Source organism: Notechis scutatus, chromosome 1, assembly GCF_049901735.1.
Source record: "Notechis scutatus isolate UNSWTSFEM ecotype Mainland chromosome 1, rNotScu1.2, whole genome shotgun sequence".
In the NCBI taxonomy this organism is placed as follows: Eukaryota; Metazoa; Chordata; class Lepidosauria; order Squamata; family Elapidae; genus Notechis; species Notechis scutatus.
In genome coordinates this window covers 52,682,303-52,703,813 of record NC_142009.1, presented here as the reverse complement: position 1 = coordinate 52,703,813, position 21,511 = coordinate 52,682,303, and the positions used below count along the sequence as shown (strand labels likewise).

The 21,511-nt window shown below is 35.1% G+C and overlaps 1 long non-coding RNA gene across 1 annotated transcript in view; it reads right to left on the bottom strand.

Annotated features, from left to right (window-relative positions):
• Nucleotides 1-13,048: 13,048 nt before the first annotated feature.
• The window catches only part of LOC113421986 (uncharacterized), a 42,731-nt gene continuing 34,268 nt past the window's right edge, over nucleotides 13,049-21,511 (bottom strand). Inside the window, exon 3 of the long non-coding RNA XR_003372230.2 lies at nucleotides 13,049-13,716. This is a non-coding gene — a long non-coding RNA (uncharacterized LOC113421986). The remainder of the gene's footprint in view (nucleotides 13,717-21,511) is intronic.

Here is a 21,511-nt window from a genome sequence, read left to right as displayed (position 1 = left end):
CACACACACACACACACACACACACACACACAATTGAATACATACCAGAAAGAGGAAGCTTGAGAGTTCAGAAGATTGATGTTATATGGAACAAAACTCATGGCTGAATCTGGATGTTCTTCTTTCCCAGTTGCTAATTGATAGATTGCAGGAGAGGGCAGTTCTCATGACAGGCACATAGCTTTTCTTAGTTGAAGGGGAGCTTTCTGCATGGAATCTGTTCCCAGATGTGTATCCTCTTCCCCACTGAATTTTAGGACTAGGAATTTTAAACCTCACTTGTGTACCCTGAATTTTTTTTCCTCAAATGATTTAGGAATGTTGTCTCACATTGGATGAGAATACAGTAATTTTTTTCAGCTGTCAAACTTTCCCTTGAAGGAGGCATGTTAAATTCAGGGTTATCATCTTGAAGGCTGTATCACACATAAGCCATACAGGTTAATGACAGATGCATATGAACATAAAGCATTCTTTTAGTGTTCCTGTATTGTTTTTCCTGCTTTATCAAGCAGGGGCCCAGCAAAGAAGTGAAAAGTAACCGTAATGTTTAAACAGGTTTTTGTGTTTATAGTGGGTAGTCTTTTTGCACTGGTTCAATTCAATTTAGGCTCTTTGCTAGATAAAGAGGTTGTTAGGCTAGCATTTCCACAAAAAAGTGTTTATGGGATAAGAAAGATTCCCACTTCTTCAAGTGATGTAGAACCTTCTCTCCAGCTATAAAATCTATTTTTGAAAATTCACTCCAACATAACAATTATTAATTTAATAGAAGAAATGACTCAACATAAAGGTCAGCATACGCTCAGCCGATTGGTTGAAACAGATTACCCAGTGCCTCTTTCTGGCCACATTCATGTTACGCATGTTGGATTAATATCAGTTTAATGTGTTTACAAATTAAGATACTGTTGATTTTTAAACCATGATTTGTGGAAAAGTATGTTGTGTTCATTTAAAGCAGTGTCATTATTTTAGAAACAAATGCCATATACTAACAGTTAAAATGTTATATCTTCCTTCACTGTTGGCTTTCTTCTTTAAATAAAAAACATTATTTTCAAGTCACCTAGAAGTCAGAATAAATGTTTGCAGAGATCATACAGGTGCAAACTAATATGAAGATAGGATAAGATCTGTAACAATGTTTAATCATCAGATTGTCTGTTCCATGTTTCCTGCTGAGTACAATTGGTTCTTTTCCACATATTCTAAAAATAAAACGTTATGGCAAAAATGGGGATAGCTAGAAGATTGCTAACTAAGCAAAAAGATCTTGTATTTCCTTTTTTAGGAAAATTTATGTGATGTTCAGCAACCTTGGAGTTTCTTTTTACCCTGATTTTGATTATTAAAAATAATAAGGTATAAAATAGAAAAGTTACTTTATGCAATTGATGATCAAATTGTTATGTAACAGTCATATTTTATTAGTTGAAGGTAATTCATGAAGAAATATAAAAATTATATTATAATTTCCAAAATATAACTTGTGGTACAATGACAATTTCCCATCGTTAAAGCAAGACCCTTTGAAAAGTAACATGGATTTGAAATGCTCAGTCTAAATGAAGAACATGTTCATTTACACTCTCTTGTTACATGCTACAGCTGTGCTTCAAAAAAGGATATTATTATGGTTGGTCACATAGTCAGCCAGATGTTTAGACTGTTTGGCATTTTTGTTAATCTGTTGAGCCCTTTCCAAGGATCTGAAATAGGCAGGTGTTGTTTGATGGTATTAAAGGATATATTATTATAGGTTGTGAGCTCTTTCAAGTAAAGGTGTCTAAAGCAATCAACCAATAGTAATTTTAATGATGTTCAAGTGGTGCTCCAGATATTTTGGGGTTGTACCCAAGGCATATTTGTACTATCTTTGCTGTCTTTTGCCACAGTTGTTCCACTTCTATTTACAGGTCTTTCTATTTTGTGATTTTCTGCAGTTCTATATTTATCACCTATTATAATAATGACAATTATGCTGGTATCAAACAGGCTAGGCCAGATTAATGTCCTGGTGAAAAAGTTCTTAGAAATCTTACCTTGCTACCTTCAGTTTTTCAAAAATCATGATTGCTTGATGACCCTATCTCCTAATTTAGTATCTAAAAGCTAAAGGAAATTTGGAAACCCAATTTAAGCACGGAACCAGCTGTGTGATCTTAGACCAGTCATTCTCAGCCAAAGAAGGCAATGGCAAATCACTTCTAAATTGCTAAGAAAACATTAGGGATTTGTCCAGGTAGCCACTAGGAGCCCAGATAAACTTAACATAAAAGGTTATTATGACATCAAAATGACTGTACTATGACTGATGACAATGCAAATCACTTTGTGTAGAAGTACTTCCAAAGAAATGCTATAGCCTACAAAAAATAAAATCAGCACAAATTTTTACTCCAAGTTAAGATCCAGAATTAGCCTTCTGTTACTAGAATCTTAGCAAGAAAAAGATGATACTATCAGAAGCTTAATTCTCATCAAAATCTGAACAGCCACTAATTTCTTAATCCTACAAATTCCAGGTCTTAATACTATCAGACCAAAGACCTACAAAGCTCATTAACTTATTTACTTGGTGGCCAGCTAAATATCCAACTTTCACCTGCTACTTTTATCCTGTCCAACTGGTTCTTAGAAGCATCCACAAATTATTGGATTTATCTGCCACTGATTTACTTAACTATCTTTTCAAACTATGCCATTGGTAGTGCCTATCATATCCATCTATCCAGCTAAACATCTGTTTTTTAAAAATGTCCAGTCTTGGTCATTGCATTCACATCTTGGTCTCTCATGCATTGTCATTTTGCTTTTCCTATCCCTTCCTATCGCTTCATATGGTTGATACAAAATTCTTTTACTGTCCCCAGCCAGATATCTGTTTGGAAAATCTGTCCTTAAATAATATGTCCTGAAGGGAAAAACAATTTAATTTAAGTTATACATTGCCACTTGGATAACTTTATTGTGATGATGAAAGCAGGTTAATTAGAAGAAGACATTCAGATGATTGCACACATTTAGGCATTTTTTAAATAATAGCTGAAAATAGCTGAAAAATAATTAGGATTTATTCACAAAGCTTCATGAGCATAATGGCAACCCAAGGTATCTATAACTCATTAGAAAATTGGTCTTAAACTAGTTTGAGAAAATAATATCCAAGATTAATTTCAGAACATATCAGTAAAGAAATAAAAAGAACTTTCCTATTGTGCCTCAAGTACACATGTGACATATGGAAGGCCTTGGTACAAATCTTCAGTCTACTACAATTGTGTGCAATTGAATTAACATTAGCCTGTTACCAAGAGAAGAAAAAACACATATTTCACAAAATTATTCTAATGCTATCATGTCAGGAGTCTCTCATCCATAAAAGGAAGAACAAAGAAAAATGATTTTGTTTTAATGGCAAAGCAAGGCAAAGACCCACAAGAATTTGCTACACATATTAAAACTTATTGTGATGTGAACCCAGTTAGTGAGTGAGTGAGTGAATGACTGAATTTTTGATTAATAGAGGATCTTAGATAGAATATTTACATAATCTGGCTATTTTACCAACTTTGTAGCTACCTAAGCTCAACAGAAGCGTGTGTGTGTGTGTGTGTGTGTGTGTAATTTATTTCTTTTAGTAAGAATCTGAAAAAAACTGTCATATAGTAACAATATGAAATATTGTTTATAAGGTTATCTCTATCTTAAATTCATCCACAAATTTCAGTCATCTAATTATATACATTCTAAATTGTACTAATACTTTATATTTCATAATGTTAGAAGGAAAATAAGGCATTCAGTTTCATTCAGGGATCTTAACTTCTAACTTTCTTCACTCCAGACATAATTTGATGTCATGAGCCTTCTTACTGGCTCTTTTACTTCAACCCAAAAAAATTAGAATGAATATATGGATATAAATAAAAAATAGTATACATATATCTACTTTTTTCTGATATGAGATGCAAAATCACAAATCTTTATCTTTTAAGTATTTAAGATGCTGAAAATATGAAGTAATTTTCTTGCAACAATCCTAAAATGACTACAGTAAAATCCTGATGGTTGCATATACTTTGCAATAACCAAACTAATTTTTCCTCCTCTACTTATTGAATTCTCCCCAACTGTGTTTGAAAAAATGCGAACCTGTTATTCAAACTGGCATTATATGTTGCATTTAACAGTTTATATGACTTGAAACTCAAATGTGCTATATTTTTGGATATTAAGAAAAAAAAATCAAGCACAATTTCTGGACATGTTCAAGTCGCTCCTTGGCTATAATACAGAAGTTGTTTGCCATTGCTGTCTTTAGATTTTTCTTCTTCTTTTTTGGCTTTCCCAGGCTATTCTACAGCCCTGGAATTTCCTGGTACTCTTCTATCCAAGTAAAAACTGGTTGGATACTATTTAGATTGTCTTTCTTTCTTTTAGAACAAGCAAGTTCCCCTAGGTGCTGAGTTCTGTTGTGACATATTATGAACATGGGTTCATATAAATAGAAACATTAGTTTAGTTTCAAATTCATAGCTCTACTTGAGAATTTCATATGTTTTCAAATCGAAACATTGGGAACACATTAGAAAAATATTTTATATGGGCCAATCAAATATCACATAATTACAATGGTGGCTTTTGCATACTTTCAGCAACTCGGTGTCAGTGTACCTAATATCTATGTGTTATATTTGCCTTGTATGGGACTTGTCTGTAGGAAGAACAGTATATTGCATGACAAAAGAAAGCAGAATCTCTCTCTCTCTCTCTCTCTCTCTCTCTCTCTCTCTCTCTCTCTCTCTCTCTATACAGAGAGAGAGGGGGAGAGAGAGAGAGAGAGAGAGAATTATTATTACACAATTTATTTATCTATTTGAGGTTAGTAGATATTTTTTATGGTGGTAGAGAAAAATATACCAGTTTATTCTGGTGTTTAATGAGCACAGTTCTCCCAAGCAATATGATGATCTGCTAATCTAAGAACCGAAGTTAAATAAATTCCCAATACTTTATATATCACTTCCTGAAAGATAGAGAATTTCAGCATGCACAACCACAAGTATAAAAATGATGTGTATCATTATAAACTGAGGAGAAAGAAATACATATCCTACGGTCACCCTTGCCACTTTGTTCTAAATAAAAGTTTAACTTAGTAAACTTAATTATCCCATTGCACTATATGGATAACTGTTTACATAAGGTGAAAATGGGTAACAATTTGCCCAACAGATGATCTCACTGATAGACTAATGAGAACACCAAAGCATTCCCCTAACTGTAATTTTTAATGTGCCATCATGGATCCAAGTTCACAGAGGGGTTTATAAATGCTTCCCTTCGTTTTGAATATTTACAAACACCTTATAAAAGTGCCATTAGATGTAATATCAGCTGTCTTAGGGTGCTTAATGAGGCTGGTATTTTGCATTCTAGCATTAACAGTGGGAGGAGGGCCAATTCAGATGTTTTATGTTTCAGCTTTTTTGGTTTAAATTTTTGCTATAAGATGGTTGCAACCTACCCTAAGCTACTCATTAGAAAGCATATATCATAAAATAAGAAGAGCTTGAATCTGATATAGGAAAGGCTGGTAATGTAAGGTGCCATCCAAATGTTTGAATGTAGTTTAAATATTCTATGAGAGAAAAAGATCAACTTCAGCTCTGCACAGATTTTGCTAAGATGCACAGGAATCTCCACATTGGGGAAATGTATCAAAAGTTAGTCAGGAAGCTCCTGGAAACACGGAACCACATGAGACGCATCCTTACTATTAGAATTTACTTGAGGCTATTTGATTAAATGGAGATGCACCAGTTGAAAAACATTGATTCTATGAATTCGGGACTTTCTATCCAGTATGAAGCTTGTTAGGTAGAAAGGTAGAAGTATAAACAGCGTGCAATGGCCCCTTCAAGCTCAGTCCTTAGGTCCATACTCTAATAACCCATGAATGCAAGTTCACTAAAGATGATATTTCACAACCCCTCCTTTTTCTGCAGTACTCCAAAACACAAAACTGTGGTACATAGGGAGGTGCACTACTCCCTACAATTTTTTCTTGTAGGATCAAAGTAAAAAAATGAATAGATCAGAATTACACTTTCCAACTCCACCTTATTGGAAGGATTACTAAAATGATACATGCTAACTAAAGCCAATTTCAGTTTCTCTTTGTAAACAAGCTCACATAAGAATCCAGGGTCAGATGCTTCAGTAAAAAGCAAGTTAGTAGCCAGTAGTAGAAATTAGATAATATCACACCTCTCTCTTGGGCTTAATTTACAGTTTTCCCTGGAAAAGACTTCTTTATAGCATTCCAAATGGCCTTATGACCTCCTGTATTATTTTCATGATAATAAAAGTTCCTTTGCAAAAGTTCACATTTAAGTACTTTGAACTCATATTCAACTACTTTGTAGCCAAACTTACGAGACTGCCTAGGTACACAGCTACCTCAGCCAGGGGAAAAAAATCACTGCCAGTATTTATGGATAGCAATCAGATGGGGATTGCTAATCCATGTTTTTCTTTTCTGCCTAGAAACTAGCAGTATGCAGAAATGGTGGTAAGATTTACGGCTTCTCGGGTTGCCAGATCTTTTAAGGTTCAAGAAGCAGTAAAATATTTTATACAGTGCAATAGCACCACTCTGTGGCTTTAGTTCAAGCAAGAACATACAGTGCTGGGGCAGTGTGTTGCAAGTGTCCTAAGATACGAACAGTTTATCAAATGTACAGAGCCACAACTGGGTCTTTGAGGGTTTCTTACAAAATATACTTGTTACTAACAATTAGAATTAATTATTCTAATTAACCTGAGTTCTGATCCTTCTCCCCCTTCTGTTTATTTTCTTACTCATTCACTATGGTGTTTTAGTTCTTTGACATGTCCTTTTAAATATTCCCAAAACTTTGTTATGCCTTTAAAGTTCTGCATTCATTGATTCATGAATTTTAACATTTTTATTTGTGATCAGTTTGAACAAATTCATCTTACTTGCATAATCCAGATTCAACGGCAAGTGTAAAGATTGTTTTATATAATATATCCTAAAATTGTACTGTGTTCTCATTAAACTCTTTCACTAAAATAAAAAATGCTTTCAAAATTTGATTTAGGACAATCATCTTTTAAATCTTCTTTTAGAATAATTAATATTAATCCACTGGATGAAACAAACCCTTAATTTTAAAAGCCACTCGGTAGCTAATAAAACAAAATCATTTTATATTTAAAACATCATTTCAAAGAATACTTTACAAATAGTTATTCTACATTGGGGTAAACAATTAATTTTCCCAAGGGGCCACATGAGAAATTGGTACTGTTGTGGAGTTCCACCATTGCTGCTCCACCGCCCCACTGCCACTTCTTCTTCAGAGCCGAAGAAGCTTCTTGGATGAGAAGCGAAATGTCTTCAAAGAAAAACCAGAAATTTCAGTTGCTTCTTGAAAAAGCACCTTTGGGACAACCATGCCCTGGATGACTGAGAATCTCCATAGACATAGGATATGGATGGTCAAATTAACAATATTAAACTATACTGGACTTATGTACCACAACATCCATATTTTCCATCAGTGAATTCAACAAAGTGCTTTTTCAAAACCCAGAGCTCTATTATGTTTTCTGTATTAGAGGCTACCAGGTATAGTTGGAAGATGTTCTGGCAGAAGTATAATTCTGATTTTTACCTATATGATAAATTTGTTCTCTGGGATTATCTTAGCATAAAAAATAACTGCAAATATTTGGGCAGGGAGACATTCCAGATGAGGCATTTTCCTTCTAATCTCTCCCTTTATTTATACTTCCTCTTTTCTACTGGAGTGAACCAGTGGAATCCAGGAAAAGAGCCCAATTTAATGGTTAAGATCCCAGTTGCAACATAAGAGAATGCCACACCAAGTATGATTGATTATAAAAACTGTAATAAAAAAAGCAAACTTGAAATTAAGGTTTTACTAAAAGGGGCCGAACCTGAAATCAACATTGATTTTGTATTATGGCTGTAAAAACAAAAAACCCAGATAATCATTATGTATGACAGTGGAGAGGTACACAAATATGAACCCTCTGCTGCTATGCAGTGGCTATCCAGATTATTGCAGACTACTTTATGCCACCCACACAGTGACTTGCTCTCCTGAATGATGATTTAAAAGTCGTGAAGAAGGATTATTCCAGGTTGGATTTGGGATTAGCAAATGTTTTGCATATTAGAAACAAATACTTCTTCCACTCTCTCTAACAATAAATAGCTAAAGCATGGAGTAGTCAGTTGAAGCCCATGACAATATCTTTTTGAAGGTGTTACAGTACTGATGGGATTTGGCTTGCTTCAATTAAGCCACCATGGCTTGGTGTAATTAGTATGTCAGAGTGTTTGCAGTGTGACTACTATTATGAGACAATCCAAGAGCAAAACACAGCACACAAAGACTTAGACATTTAACAGTGGTTTATCAACAAAACATATACAGAAATATACATGATAGGCAAATACCTTGCAATCAATCTTCTTAACTTTACTCTAAGAACTCTGCAATAGAGACAGGACACAAGGAGAGAGAATAGACCCTGTAATGGTTGCCTTTATATAAACACCTCTTAAAGGGGTAGAACCCATCCCCAGTCTTAAAGAGGCAGTACCAATGCTGATTCATCTTCAATTGCATCAGCCCTATTATTGCATCCGCTTCACTGCTGGTTGGCTCTTAAATCCCAAGATCTTAATATAGTATGGGTTATATCCAATCAGTTCCATGAATAGAACAGGCCACACTGATGGATCATTGGCCTTCTAGAGCTGATCTAGGGAAGCTCAGGAAAATACAAATAGAAGGAAGTAAGGAAAAGTCTATTAGTGGTAGAATTCATTCTGATGGAACTCTATGAACAGGCAACATGGTTTACTCCATACAAAATTAAGCAAACAGAGAATATTAATAGCAAAGTTTTTCTGATGGTAACCTTTGTTTATTAAAACATGTACTTTCTACATAGGAAAGCTTAGTGAATACCCAAAGCTTAGCGAATAATACAATATGCATGAATTCAAATTTAGACTTTGTTAAAAAAATCTCTCCAATTAAACATCTATCCCTTGTTAAAAATAACAAACAAACCTCAATACAGAATGGAGGGAAAGTATTTCAAGGAAGAATACTATAAAACTCTTTTACTTTATATAGAACACAGTCTTAAACACCAATTCAGAAGAGAGTGTACATGCTGGGCTTCAAAACCCAAATATGAAAAATATATGCACACAAGGGATCATTCACAACCTCATTTACAGCTCTTAATCAGAAGACTCAGTTGCAGCTGCTGGAAAACATCCACAATAAGCAAACATTACAAAACATTGTTTATATTACCTGGTCTCCACTCTACCCTGGATAACTTCATTTTCAGCCCACAGCAAATGCTGTAACTCCACCACTGTGCCCTTGATTAAGGCAGGACAGATGTTTTCATGTCATGATGGGGACCACCCAAGGAATTCCCCCCCCCCTCGATATTTCAAAGTCATATTTTCATCTGTTAAAATAAGTGGGGTGCCCATGAAGGCACACTTCAGGATATCATCTACTAAGAATTAAAACTGTTAAAATAGACTAGCATCAAATTATAAAAATTAAGCATCAAGGAAACACGCACAATTAAAAGCTAAGTCATTATGCCTTTGGTGACAATTCTACATATGGGAGTAAATCCCATACCTGGGAGTAAATCTAATGAACTCAATCAATCAGAATAGAGCTGGAAGGGATCTTGGAGGTTTTCTAGTCCAGCCCTTGCTCAAGCAGGAGATCTTATACCATTTCAGACAAGTGGCTGTCCAGTCCCTTCTTAAAATCTCCAGTAATGAAGCACCTACAACTTCTGAAGACAAGCTATTCCACTGGTTAATTGTCCTCCCTGTTAGGAAGTTTCTCCTGAATTCCAGGTTGCTTCCCTCTTTGATTAGTTTCCATCCACTGCCCTCTGGTGTTTTGGAAAATAAATTAACCCCATCCTCTCAACTACTGGAATACTGCTATCATGTTCCCTCTAACCTTCTTTTCTCCAGACTAGCCAAACCCAAATCCTGCAACCATTCTTCATTGGTTTTAACCACCAGGCCTTTAATCATCTTAATTGCTCTTCTTTGCACTTTTTCTAAAATCTCAGTATCTTTTTTGTAATGTGGTGACCAAAACCAGATACAGTATTCCAGGTGTGTGGCCTTACTAAGGCTTTATAAAGCAGTTCTAATATTTCTTGTGATTATGATTCTATGTCTCTGTTTATACAATCAAGGATTGTATTAGCTTTTTTGTCTGCTGTTGCATGCTTCTAGCTCATGTTTAAGTGTTTGTCCACTAGGAGTCCAAGGTCCCTCTTGAGCTTTTAGTCTAGATAATCAATATCCCATTTCCAAAAAGCTGTTATCAAAACTGTATGCTTTTTGAGAGATACTTCTCATTTCTAAAAGCAGCCTAGCATGAAAAACAAATATGATATGAAACTCTACTGCATGGGAAAAACCATCATATTTGAAAACAATGTAGATATGGATAGGGTAACTTGTTTCATTCCTACAGATGCATGCACTTTCCTCTAGTGTAATGTGAGAATGTACATGTGCACTGATGCATTTTGCTTCTGAAAACATAGAAGCCTGGATGCAAAAGAAATATTTCTACCTGGAAATTCTTCTGAAGTATATCAAGAAAGCAGAGGATAGGTGCACAGCTGATACCTACAATGGTATTTAGAGGAATGGTCAACCTGTAGGAGTTGCCACTGATATCCCCCATAATGCCCCTCTTGTTTGGAAACAGAGGCATTTGGCTCAACTTTCTTGAAGAGAGAATGTTATACAAATTCAGTATGAGAATTATTATGTTCTTCTATCTAACCCAATTACAAATAAAAGGAAAAAAGTGTGTGTGGGTGGAAGTGTATTAAACAGAGAGAGGAAGGGGGAGAGAAAGGAACAGAGAGGAATGGTCCTCTGGATATATAAGCTATATATCTAATGTATCCACTTCCATATTATATAACTAATCAATTTCTGTAAGCCACCTAGAGTTGTTTTTGGTGAGATGGACAGCATAGAAGTTTGATAAATACATAATTGTTGTGACTCGGAGGCTTGAGCCTGCTCTGTTGGAGGACACAGGCTCGAGTGATGAGGAAGAGGAGGATTTGGCCTTGAGGTTTGAGCCTGCTTTGCTGGAAGATTCGGAATCATCTTCCTCCCCTTCCTCTCTGGTTGTGCCTCAGGTGTCGGCAGATAATCAGGAGAGAGTGCCGGAGTCCTTGGCTGAGGATCAAGCCGAGGAATGCTGGTTTGATGCAAGGCACAGACGCAGGCAGAAGCGGGAAATGCAACGTAAAAGGAAAGGTCAAATCAGGGACTGACTTGAGAGACTGACACGCCCCTCAGGAAATAAAAGAGGGCGTGTTAGCTCTGAATCCTCATTCGGGACAATTTGTTTATTCAGAATAGCAGCTTGACAAATTCTCTGTGTGCCGTTTGCCTTTTGATTTATGGTCTTGTTTGTTATCGGACTTGGCAGGCAGCTTCTGGAAGACTGCCAAGGACTTCTCCAGTCAAAGGAATTTAACTCTATTGTTCCTGGTCCTGTCTGTTTATTTATATTCCTGTTTATTTATATTCCTCACCTATATTCACAGGTGAGACAGAACACATAATAATATAATAGACTTAACTATAGTAAACAATCAATGTTTATAGCATATCTGACAGTGTTATCTCCCCATTCTCATCTCATTTTTAATTGGAGAACCAAGGCTGATCCCTAGCTCATAACTCCCTAGGAATCCAGAGTGAATCAGTGATAATGCTTCCCTCAACCCCACTATCAGAAAGAAGTTTGGAATTATTAGATATATTCAGAGAATGAAGTATCTGCATCGCAGCTGCATTTCTAATCTTCTTATCTGGTACAAACTCCTACTGAACCATTCCAGTCATTTAAATTATGTCCAAATAAAGGTCACTTTTAAAAAAAAGGACTGCACAACAGTCTACAAGCAACTACAATGTTCTCTCTTATCAGTCCACTTTTTGTAAACCTACAATCTTAGGCCTCCATTTGAGAATCACTCCTTCTTAAATCTAAAAAATGTGTCCACAAATAAACAGGCAGTCAAAAGTGTCTATAGGCAATTCACTTAATTTCTCATTAAGAGCAGAACGTAAAAGCAGAATTATACTTGACAAAAAGAGGCAAATTATATGTCATGGTGATTAGAAGAGACACAAAAGTCTTCATTCTTCTTCAATCATACCTTCCAAGAATATTGGGATTTCAAATTTTTGGCCATACTGTCCAGAAATTAAAAAGCTGAAATCCAATAATCTGGATACCAGATTTTGGTCTGATTTAATCTAAGCTACTATTAATCTATTTGACTATAGAAAATTGTTGTTCACCTACAGATATTACTGGCATACTTTAAACAGGGCTAACAAATTTAGGGTATCAGGGATTCTTTTCAGCTCTAGACTCAATGAAAACCATAACACTACCAAATGTTTTTCATGGACCTATTCACAGCCAGTACCCAGATGACACTGAAATTTTGCATTTTACCACATAAAGTTAGTACTAGGTACGAAGGTATTATTTTAAACACTGGGGAAGAAAATATCTTCTATCTAAAATTTTAAGCTTCAGATTTTTTGGTAGAGTGAAATTCTATGGATGATATCTTTAACAAAAATTAAACTGTATTCATTATTAAAGGAATGTTTGTACAGGCAGCTGAAAGACTGGCAGTGCTAGGATCTAAATTTTCTGTCCATAAGCCAGATAAGGTTAATGTAGCCAAGTGGAATTGCTTGCTTTTGTTTGTTTATTTTTTGTGGGGGGGGTTTCACTTTTTTTTTCTATGTTGTGTATGTGTTTGTTCGTTATTTTAGTTGTATATTCAACAAAGTTTTTTTTTAAAAAAAAAAAAAAAAGTTAATGTAGCCATAATGTTTTGTTGAATATTTTAATCCCAACCTGAGAGATCACACCATCTATCGGAAAGAATCAATTTTTATATTAGCTTAGCTATTGGCCTCGCTGGAGAAGAGCCTGCCAAACTGTAACTGTAATGAACCAGTTTCCAAATGAACCAATTTGTGATATGGACCATATACAAGTCTTAGTGGGACTATGATTTGCCAATAAATTCCAAAGCTTGCTTGATCTTTCCAGGTTGTGATTATGATATTAGCTGAACAAAGCATTCTTCTGAACAAAAAAATGAAAAAAAAATGTTTTCAATATGCATAAGCTACTGGAGCTTGTGATAAATATATATTTTTCTGAATATTTTATGACTGTAAACTACTTGGGGGCCTTTTTGATTATTGAAGATGGTGTATACAATAATTTTTGGGGATATATAATTACACTGAATAAAGGAAAAACAATAGCATTGGGAAAAAGGAAACAACAGGGATTTGTTTCACTGAATGAACATCACAGTCAAATACGCTTAAGCTTTTCTTGAGAAATTTGCTGTTTTATATATACCATTCTCTTCAAGGCCAGGTTACGCTTAGTTTCATCTACAGATTTGCATTAGTGGTCTCTGGATAATTCTTTGATAATGTCCCAAAATACATGATAAGCTTAATTCAGTTTTCCTTATCATTGAACAGGAACATCATTTGCTTCCATCTTCCACCAGCTACAAAATTGGAAAGAAAGAAATTATTTGGTGATTGAATTACAAAATGCTCTGAATTTATGAAAATAATAGGAAAATATCAAGTCAGAATTTAAATTTAAATTTAATCTTAGAAGCACAAAAGTTATTTATAATATAGTATCTTCATTTTAAAACTTTAAACTGATTTATTTCCCAATCACTGACTTTATAAGACTGACTCTTGTGTAATGGGAAACCCAGCTAACACATATCTCCCCATTACATTCTCTCCCTTAATACAGATGATATTGATTACAAAAATAACACTCTAGATGTTTCCGACTATAAATTCCATGGTATGTAATTACTGGGATGCTGCTTAGGGATTGCAGAACTGTCACTCAAAACGTCTGAAAGATACTAGAGAAATTTCAGCACAGTTCAAGTTACTGATCACAGATTATACTATAACATAGACTGATATTTTTTTCCCTGAAAAATGCCCAGTGCTTTAAACTTAATTGGGATTCAGTATGTATTTAATAAATATAATTAATGTGTGTGTTTTTTTAGATTCTGCAAAAATTTCAAAATCGAAGTTGTTTTACTTGCCCAGAGTTTCTGATCAAGTTAAAGGGAAGAATCAAGAAATTACATCTAACTAATATTCAAAATGCATTTGTAAAGACATTTTTCAGAATATATGCAAATACTTTTAAAACCTGCAATTCTGCATTTATTCACTTTTTTATATTTTAATATAAATATAGAAAAATAGGAAAAATATATTCATTTTGGAAATTCCAAACAGTTAAATTCTAAGTACACATATATAAATCTAATTCAACTGTTCTTCACATTTCCTGCTTTCTCGTCTTCTACAAATGAGAAGACTTTAATAGGCTAGGAACAAAGGGAAACATCAGAAGTTCTAGTTAACTAGACTTTGGCATTATTGTTTATGTGCCATCAAGCTGAATCTTATCAAATCTTAACTGCACAGATTGGTTCCCCCCTCCCCATGATAATCTTTTCCTGTCCTGGTTCTTCAGGTGTTCCAGCAGTGTACCCATTGCTGCTTGTCTTCCTCTTGCATATATAACAATGAAAAAGCTTTAAGGCACTTCTGATTATAGAAATAAGTAAAGTTGCACTTGAGTGTCAAATAAAAATGTATCTGTAGGTCTCATGATTTGCAAGAAGTTGTGGGAGCGCCATCACTTGAGATTTTCAAGAAGAGATTGGACTGCCATCTGTCAGAAATGGTGTAGGGTCTCCCACTTGGGCGGGGGGTTGGACTAGATGACCTATAAGGTCCCTTCCAACTCTGATTATCTGTTAATCAATGTTCCTGAACTTCAAGCTTTTCTGGAATTAAGTACATGTATTCCTCCGACTTATGACCACAATTGACCCCTAAATTTATGTTGCTAAGTGAGAAATTTGTTAAGTGAGTTTTGCCCCATTTTGTGACTTTTCCTGCCATATTTGTTAAATGAATCACTGCAGTTATTAAGTTAGGAACATGGCTGTTAAGTGAATCTGGCTTCCCCATTGACTTTGCTTGTCAGAAGGTCACAAAAGAGGATCACTGGGACAGTGCAACTGTCATAAATGTGCACCAGTTGTCAAGCATCCGGATCACGTGACCATGGGATTGGTGCCATGTTCGTAAGTGGGAAAAATGGTCATAAGTCACTTTTTTCAATTCTGCTAATTCTTTGATTCTTTCCTTGTTAAAATGTAGTGGCTTCTAACATTTCAGAAGCCAATACGTTTGTATATTAAGTTGCATTTACATGTAGAACAGAGGTAGTATTATAGCAATTGGCACAGGATAGTTTATATTTTATTGTACTTTACATACCTGATACAGATAAGAAATAAGAATTCTAGCTTCATTTACTTATATATGTCCTCATTCCTAGCTGTATTCAATATGCTCAGGATATAAATGTTTAAACATGCATATATACATTTAGAACATTTATGTAATTGTTTTAAAAAAATTATATGAGCCCATCCTAAACGATATGCCTGGAATAAGTTGAATTTGCCCATCCAAAGAAGATTTTCAGATAAGAAAGAAGGAAAAGGGGATCCTTTCCAGCAACAAGCATTTTTTTTTACCTTGGAGGAAGAAAAAAGTCTTCTACAGAAGTCATAAGGTTTGGCAAGGATAAAGAAATATTTTGATAAACCATTAATTATATGAAAAGCAAAACCTTTGGATGTAGTTCAAAAAAACAATTACTCCCATCTGATCCCACTAAATCTGCAGAAAGTGCTACAGATTTTAAAGTAGCATGAAGAAGTATTTCACAGACTAAAGAACTTCTCTGGAAGCTATGCAGGACAACAGATAACAGAAACACCCAATCTGCTGAATAGAAACAGATAGCCAGAGATGGGATTTATGAAAGAACAAGGTGATAAGATGAACTTCAAACTTCAGGATATGGCAGAAGAGAAAAATAATAATATTTATTGTGACCCACTTTTGGATTAATTTACTGCAGAAAGAAAGCAGAAAGAAAGTCTTCAAACTCCAATGATAAAAAGTTGGGTTCAATAATCAAATCCTTGCCTCTTGTTAAATAATATGAAACCAGCATTAAATTTATTTCTTAACCAGCTGAAAGATAGAAATAAAAGAGGAACTAAACCAATGTCATGAGCCATATAGCAAAAGTTCTCCAGAACTGGATTAATTCCCAGAATGGATGGAATTGAGAAGTTGCAATAAATAATGGCTAAAAAAGAAAGTGAAAAAAAAATATTCATTAAGAATTATCACAGAGACTAAAGCTTCCTTGGGATATATGTGATGTAAAATACTGAATTTTATATGCCCACCCAATTGTATAATCTTATTCAACTGAAGCAAAAAGGAAATCAGTTATTAGGTAAATTACAGTTTCTGGCACCCAAATTTGCAGAGGGAAGAAGAATCAAAAGATCCAATTGATTTTGTCATACAAAAAAACAAATGTAACTCATGTCATAAGTATTAAATTTCACAGATAGAAAGCTCAATATACTTTCCTTTTATTTGAAATATTTTTTTTTTGTTTATAATAGAATAACAGAGTTGGAAGAGACCTTGGAGGTCTTCTAGTCCAGCCCCCTGCTTAGGCAGAAACCGTATTTTATCAGTACTTCTACATGCATGTGATAGATGGATGCACTAAGTCATAACTTCTCCACCCGGGAAGTTTGATCAGGTTTTATTATATTTTATCCATCTCTAGCTTCTCCATTAACTCACAGTTTATCAACATAGTAATAGAAAACTTGACAGAAAGGTATTGTGTTCTCTTTTTATACTGTGATGCAATCTGTAATAATGTTAGGCATACATTTTGTCCTTATATTATTTTCTTTAGAAGAGCAGTTGTATCGTGATGTTGTCATTATTCTATTTTTTTTAAAATAAACTGGATTTATTTAAGAACGTATAGGTGAGACCTAACTTTCTTATCAATAATGATTTTTTTTTAAATATGGTAATTCTAACTTAGGTGTAGTTCATATTGTTGTTTCAATCCATGGGAATTTCAACATGCTTTTCAAAAGTGTCTTTACAAAGAACACATGACAAATCCTCTCAATTGACACATGACAAACACATGACAAAATTTTTCAAACTGAAGTCTTTCTTGTTGGTACAATAAAATGCTTAGTTAACTTCAGTGGCCTGAGGCCACGACTTCTTCTACCTACTACTGAGTACCAAGTTCAAGCATGAATACAAATATTCATTATAAATATACACTTTCTGAAATTTTATTTTGTCAGACTCTGTACCCTGCTCTCTTTAAAATCTGGTGCTCATCTGACATTTTAATCATGCATTTCTCTTGGATGTATTTCTGTAACATCTATATCTACATTATTATAATTAAGCAAGAATGGGTAACAAAATGGGAACTAGATCTGTAGTGTACAACTTTTAATAAAAATTAATTAAACACTGCAGCTAGAACTACATCTCAGTTCAGATTAATGTTATTAATGGTCTTTTTTAATTCAACCCCATATTATACAGAATATCAATGATATTAATGACGGGCCAATGAAACAAAGTAATTGTAGAATTTTGTAAGATAAAATATTTCCCCAACCTGTTCTTTGAGGTTTTTAGTAGCATTACAGCTATTTCTCGACTTACAATCACAATTGGGATCAGAATTTTGGTCACTAAGCAATGCAGATGTTAAGGGAGTCATCACATGACCAGATCTGGCTTCACACAATGTGTAAACCTGATCATTGTGAACATATTTTCTCCCGAGGTCAGGCTGGTCCCAACCCTATTGGCTTTCCAGAAGGCCCTTTAAAGCAGTGATCCCCAACCTTTTTTATGCCGCGGCCCGGTACCGGCATCAGCTGGGTGCCGCGGCCCGGTACCGGCATCAGCTGGCGCCGCCATCTTTTGATGAAAAAGTGCTTCCGGTGAGCTTTCTACCCGGAAAAGCTCACCGGAAGCACTTTTTCATCAAAAGATGGCGGCGCCCAGCAACCAGCGGCCCGGTAGGACTTGTTCCGCGGACCGGTACCGGTCCCCGGACCGGTGGTTGGGGACCCCTGCTTTAAAGCATAGCTTTGTCAAGTAGCTTGGAAATCCCATGACAAAGCAGAACCTGATAGATGGTAGTATGACAGTTAATGGAATATGTATGTTTTCCTGCCATTTTGTTTTTTTATTTTTAATTTAAATTGATACTTTTAGTGGGTTGTTATATATTTCTATTATTACTATGAATACATCCCAGAGTCACTATATGAGATGGGCGATATACAAATGTGAATAAACAAACAAATAAATGTGTCCAGAGGACAAAAGCCCCATGTGAGAAGCAGAGAGAGGTAACCAGGGGACCAAAATGGTTGCATAGGTTTAAAACAAGATTGTTATGGAATAAATATCTATTTTCCTTCTTTAATCTCAATTGGAGACTCTTTGGGTCATGTAAATATGCAATCGGTATATAGTGCCAATTCAGTAACATCTTCGCAAATAAATTAAACTGGAAAAATTAAGATATTAAAGAGAAAAATGCTTTTTTAAAAAAAATCAGTTGCAGATAGGCAACAATACTGAATATATTTGGCTCTTCTTTAAGGCTCATAACAAGCACTTTGATCTGAAAATGGGAACCAGATGAGAAATTTATTTACAGTATTCAAAGTAAGAGCTAATCAATATAGATTACAAAATTTTCCTTGATTCTAAAGCAACTGCTAAAAAAAAATCAAACCAGTTATCTTGAACATTTGCTCAATATCTTTTGAACCCATGAGCCAACGCACAGCCTCTCTCAATATCTTTTGAACCCATGAGCCCGTCTCTCTCTCTCTCTCTCCCTCCCTCCCTCCCTCTCTCTCTCTCTCTCTCTCACACACACACACACACACACACACACACGTACACACACACAAGTTTTCAGATGAAGGGGAATATCACATACACAAAGTCTACAACAGTTTTTGAATTAATTAATGGCATAATGCCAATTTACATATTTCTGCTGCTTTTGTATATGATTCAGAACATTCCTGGCAAATGTAAAAAGATAACTTTGATTTCTGCAAACTAACATCAGCAACTGCCCATTTTACATTTCTCCACACAGATATTTGCCCAAAGACGCTGGAGCTGCTCATAGAACCCACACGGTGACAAAAACCCTAGTTACATAGTTATTTGAGGTCTATGGCGCAAAGGGAACTGGGTGTTCTAATTGTAACAGAAAATTTCCTTTCAAAAGTAATGCTTACTTGTTGAGTTTTTCTTTCATTTGCCTATAAAAATACATTTTAGAGGGATGTATTTAAAAAGTGTACTTTATTTCCTTTTCCATTCCTTCCTTCTCTTCTAGCTTGTTCTAGCAGAAATATTAGGTTACTTTACCTTTTCAAAAACATTATTCTGATGCTCCCAGCCTATACTGAAAACTGGTTACTCTCCTAGGAACTAAAAGAAATAGTCAGGCCACTACTTTTCATTTTAGGAACAGTATCACTAGCACACATGGTAAGACATTTATCACATAGTGTCATTTCAGACACAAAGCCCAGATTCATAATGAGGAAAACTTGGGATAACAAAAACAGGTTCTCTAAAAAGACTTAGAAAGGTTCAAAAGTTCCCCTAGCCCAAATCCTGCAGGTTTTCCAAAGGAACACAGACATTAAAACAGGTACATAACATATAGTCACAATCCCTAATTCAATGTTGCATTTCTCTTAACTGTACTTTATAACATAGAAGAGTGAAATGCCATCTGTTTGTGTGAATTATTTTTTATATTTACTGTTTAAAATAAACTACTGCTATGTCACAGGATGAACATCAACCAGTAGCATCTCCATTTAAGCAAAGTAGGAGGGCTAACTTTTTCAAGCACTCTCTGTAAGAGTGCATCAATTATCAATTAATTATATAAAATCAAATTAATTATATAAAAATAAAAAATCAATTAATCAAGTATCAATTAATGCATCAATTATCACATTAAACAAGAGGAAAACCTTCTAAGCACCAATTCCACCCGTGCTTTTTACAATTTTGTAAACAACAAACTAAAAGACTCAAGGTCTATCCCACCCTTGGTAGGACCTGATGGTAAAGACTGCAACGACGACACCATTAAAGCCAACATCTTTAACACATTCTTAGGCTCAGTATTTGTAAACAGCAATGGATCATGCCCAGTATTTCCTAGCCGTACCACAGATAACAACAATGATCTAATACATATCGATTTTACAGAAGACAATGTTGAAAAAGCACTACGCAACCTAAAACCATCTCTATCTATTGGACCGGATGGAATATGTGCCTACTTCTTAAAAAAGCTATCCACTGCCATAGCCAAACCTCTAAGCATAATCTTTGAAAAATCTTTCAGGACCAGCTCCTTGCCTAACCTATGGTCACAAGCCACAGTCATCCCCATCTTCAAAAAGGGAGACCCAAGCCTAGTTGAAAATTACAGACCAATCTCCTTATGCTGCGTCACCTGTAAAGTCATGGAATCAATTATTAACCAATCCATCATCCTCCACTTAGAGACAAACAACCTACTCTCCAATAAACAATTTGGTTTCAGAAAAAAACTATCCTGTAATCTGCAACTCTTACACTGCAAAAACATATGGACGACACAACTCGACCAGGGCAAAGCAATAGACGCAATCTACATAGACTTCTGTAAAGCCTTTGATTCAGTGGTACACGACAAACTACTCCTAAAAATAAAATACTATGATATCTCTGGACAACTGAACAACTGGATAGAAGCATTCCTGGCAAACAGACAACAAATGGTCAAAATTGGGAGCGTCCTATCAAATTCTGTACCTGTAAAATTCACTTTGACAGGTACAATAGTGGTGTCCATTCCCCAAGGCAGTGTTCTAGGACCAACTCTCTTCATACTCTACATAAATGACCTCTGTGATCATATTAAGAGCAATTGCGTTCTTTTCGCTGATGATGTAAAGCTGTTCAATACCACAGACAATACTGCTACCCTACAAAAAGATCTTGACTATGTATCAGAATGGTCAAACAAATGGCAACTTCAAATCTCAACAAATAAATGCTCTGTCTTACATATTGGCAAAAAAATCAGAAAATAAAATACAAGCTGAATAGTCAAAATCTTGTTGATGACCCAAGCTCTGTAAAGGACCTTGGAATACTCACCTCTAATGATCTAAGTGCTAGAGCCCACTGCAACTACATAGCCAAAAAGGCATTAAGAGTTGTTAACCTAATCCTACGTAGCTTTTTCTCTGGTAATATCACACTACTAACCAGAGCATA